The sequence below is a fragment of the Carassius gibelio genome, chromosome B19 (genome assembly GCF_023724105.1).
Source record: "Carassius gibelio isolate Cgi1373 ecotype wild population from Czech Republic chromosome B19, carGib1.2-hapl.c, whole genome shotgun sequence".
Taxonomy (NCBI): domain Eukaryota; kingdom Metazoa; phylum Chordata; class Actinopteri; order Cypriniformes; family Cyprinidae; genus Carassius; species Carassius gibelio.
The window spans coordinates 35,553,253-35,557,649 of record NC_068414.1 but is presented as its reverse complement, the minus strand read 5'-3'; the positions used below and the strand labels follow the sequence as shown (position 1 = coordinate 35,557,649).

The window sequence follows — 4,397 nt, the reverse complement described above, 5'->3', positions numbered from 1 at the left end:
TCAGTGTCAGTCCATGGTTGATAACATGATAACAAAGAGCTGGGGTCAGGAGCGATCGACTGACCGTCAGAGATGGAAACCTGAACATTAATGAGTTAACAGTCACTGATGCAGGAACATACAGAGTTCTGGACTGTGATGATGAACTCTTGATCACAGTGACAGTCACAGGTGACAGAAACTCAGTAGATGTTAAGACATATTATTCTTAAAGTGGACAGCTGAGGTTTATTCATGATTTGAACAGCAAACTGATACTGTATAACTAATCTTTGATATTCTCACAGGATCTGGTACAGACTCAAAGGAAAACCACACAGATGACAAAACTGCTGATTCTAAACAAGTTTGTAAGTAAAACAGGAGACAGTAATAAGGGATTCATCAAATGTTTTGTGGTCACAGATAAAAAAAAAAACAATAGGTGTGAATCAAAACTTTAAACACATTTAAAGTTATATTTCACAAAACCAGGTACAAATACTGCTGTTTGGTCAATTAATACAAATTTATTTAAAATAGGTTTTGTGGCAAATACATAACCAGCTAGTGTTCAAAACTATCTTCTTATTTTAGCCAGCGATTCACAACAGTAAGCTTGTAATAAGGTTTTCTCATTTGAGGGGTACAGGTAGGTTTCCGCTGGAAATTTGAGCATGCTTCCGCGTCATTATGTCATGTCTGGAAAAATAAAGAACTGAACTAGAACTTGAAATTGGCTGAAATTGGGTTATGTTCCAGATTTAAATGTTCATCTGATTACAGATAGGATTACACTAGATTTGTATTTAAAACAGAACCAGTTCTAAGCAACAGAATTTTGATTTTTTTTTTAGTGTTAAAAGAACAATGTATTCATATAAAATTTGAATGGTATGACATGTAGTCAAGCAATGCTGATGTTGTTAACATTAACAATTTGAGAACAATAATAATAATAATTTGTAATGTTTGATGTGATACTTTTTCCTCAGTTGATCAGAATATAAGTGGCAGACTTATTACTTGTTCAAATTAAAATATCCAGTGAAAATTCATATTTGGGTAAAGGTTTTTTTTTTGTAAGAAAAATGTCAGTATTTAAAGCTTTATAAACTATTATCACTGGCTTCCAGCAACTGCCGTATGCACCTTTTACGAGAGAGTGACCTCTATGCAGGACATAGCTAATACAAAACCTACAGTATAGACAAAAATAACTCACTCCAAAGAGAGACATCAATTCTCATCTTAGCTTCTGCTGCACCTGCTTATGTTTAAAGAGTCATGAAATCCCTTGTTTCAGCACCAGTTAGTTCTAGTTTTGAAAATGCTACAAAAGTTGGCACAGTAAAGCAGAGGGAGAGGAGAGAAGACAGAGAGTTTTATTTCACTCTCAATTCGTTTTTTTCTCCCATAAATGCACACTGCAGTTTACCATTTTATGCATCACAATGAACATGTACAGTACACTACTTGGCCAAAATAAATTAATAAATAGCCCACATTTGATTTAAATAAGCAAATACTGAAGAGTTTAGGATTGGATCATTATTGCTGTGTATTGCATTACTTGGCAACAGTTCTTTTAACAAACTTGCAACATGCCAGAAACATAATAATCCAACATGATCTCATGATAATTCGTATGTATTTATATAAAATGTGTTTCTAAAAAAGGTACATTAAAGTAAGTTTTCACAGGCACTACAATACTGATGTAGTTACAGCATCTAAATGTATTTTCAGCATTTTAATACAATACTGACATAGTGATGACACCTAAAAATGAATCCTCATGAAAATTGCAATCACTGCAATCATTTTATTATTATTGTATTCAGTTGTCATATTAATTGCTTTCTGTTTTCAATTGCATTATTAAATTAAGTCGTTTATTTAAAATGAAATTATAACATTTCATTCAGTGTGATATCTGCTGCCAGCTCGTTTCATAGAAAAGGTTTACAAAATATTAAGCAAGACACTTTGGACACTTAACATTTCTACAATCGTTAAACCATTGATACCATGTAATATTATCTTTGATTCCAGCGAGACACAAAAGTAAGATTTTGGACTCAAAATTATTTGTAGATGCATGCACAATTATTCATGTACTGCATAAATTTGATGGATTTATGTTACGAACCACAAATAAATGCCTTTCATAAATTTTTTTATTTTTTGGTAATTATATTTTATAAATACATAACAATATATATATACTGGTTATGCAAATTGACTCAAACCAGCTCCACCAATCTTCATGCAGTTGCAGTTAAAAGTTTACATACACCCTGCAGAATCTGCAAAATAGTAATTATTTTACCACAATAAGAGAGATCATTTTTTGGTACTCACCTGAAAAAGATATTTCACATAAGACACTTACATATAGTCCACAAGAGAAAATAATAGTTGTTTATTAAAATAACCCTGGTCAAAAGACTCTTAATACTGTGTTGTTAGCTGAATGAACCACAGCTGTGTTTGTGTTTAGTGATAGTTGCTCATGAGTCCCTAGTTTGTCCTGATCAGTTAAACTGTCTACGGTTCTTCAGAAAACCCTGATTTCTAGTTTTCTAACTAATTAGTAAGACCTGAAAATCATTGAGGTCTCACAAATAATTTTAGTTTTCCAGCATTTTTGTGTATTTGAACCCTTTCCAACAATAACTGTGTGATTTTGAGATCCATCTTTCACACTGAAGACAACCGAGGGACTCAAATACAACTATTACAGAAGATTCAAACACTCACTGCTGATGCTTCAGAAGAAAACACAATGTTTTAAGAGCTGGGGGTGAAATGTTGAATTTGAAGATCAGGGTTAATTTACTTTTGTCTTGTTTGAAGCATGTAGCTTCTGAACAGGGACGGACTCGGAGTAAATATGGCCCTGGATTTTCCCCCAAATAGACCACACCACAAATACACCAGACACTAATATCTCACAGTATTTTATAACAGTCAATGCATCACAATTATGGCATTTAACATGACAAAACCAATAGTGATTGAAATAAATATATTATATTAACTAAAATACTTGAAATCTACATGAAAGGAGAAGAATGCAATTTTTTTTTAGATAATAGAATCAAGAAACCTGAAACAACAGAACTATTCTACTATTTGAGCATTTGTGTGTGTGTGTGTGTGTGTGTGTGTGTGTGTGTGTGCGCGTGTGCGTGTGTTCGGACTAAGGCAGTGGTTCTCAACCTTATTTATTCCAAGTCACCTAAACCTTATATTGCCCCTTAAAATGCATGTTTCACAATTCATTCATTTATTTTTGTTATTTGCAAATGCAGTTGTGCATTTGTATTTCAGTTTTGTGCAATATATTTAGATGAGTTTTTAATATTTAATTCAATGATTAGATTTTTGATCTGTGACTGTAAAACTTTTGCTGGAAAATTAATTCCACACATTGAGAGCTTTACAGATTATTTGAGTTGTGATTTTAGAGAAAATTAAAAAAATGTTTTCTCTTCCCAATTTCTCTCTTCCAGCTGTACTTGATTGGATTATGCTTATTGGAATGGGTTTTTCTCTGGTTGTGCTTTGTCTGACTCTGATTTTAATTATGACCAGGAAACACAGAATATTTCGCTATGTATTTTACATTCGGTTATAATTATTTCAGACAAGATATAATATATTGCAACACACATTATTGATAATTATAAGTTTATAATGAATTATGTATAAAAAAGGCTTTAAAGGGATACTCCACCCCAAAATGAAAATTGTCATTATTCACTTACCCCCCATGTTGTTCCAAACCCATAAAAGCTTAGTTTGCCTTCGGAACACAATTTAAGATATTTTGGATGAAAACCGGGAGGCATGTGACTGTGGCCATAGCCTGGCTTTGACAATTAGTGAGGTCCAGGGGGTTTCTATAATAACTTCCTTATTATAGAGTTGTGCTATAATAACCCCTATAAATACAACTAATTATATACACTAACCCTTGAAAAAGCTGATAACTTTGTCTAGTGCTCTTATGAATGTTTATAGCATGATTTGTGAAAGTTTTAACTACTATACTGAATGACTGGCATAGATTTTGCGTATTTCATTTCATTCTGTACCCTAAGTTACTTGTTCTACAGATCTCTGCACTAGTGTTAGACAGCGTTTTGATGGCATTGATAACGTTTCTGACAGGTAATATCTGTTTTTTTTTCTTACTGAATGTCATTTATTTTCAGCAATACCCTGTCCATGAAATTTTTTTGATCGGAGTGTCCATTTACACTAACTTTGCCCACCAAACGTAGATTGCAAAAGACAACATTACAAAAAACAAGCATTGACTGTCTGCTCCAGTGGTGCAGAAGATTAACTGTGTATCATTTCATATTTTGACAGGACTGACCCGGGTTCAAATCAACCTTTTGGCTAAC

At 33.0% G+C, this 4,397-nt stretch overlaps 1 long non-coding RNA gene across 1 annotated transcript; it reads left to right on the top strand.

Moving 5' to 3' along the window:
- On the top strand, positions 1–3,950 carry LOC127978707 (uncharacterized). Its single transcript, XR_008158611.1, has 3 exons — positions 1–171; positions 288–350; positions 3,498–3,950. It is a non-coding gene; the product is annotated as an uncharacterized LOC127978707 (long non-coding RNA).
- Positions 3,951–4,397: the final 447 nt, after the last annotated feature.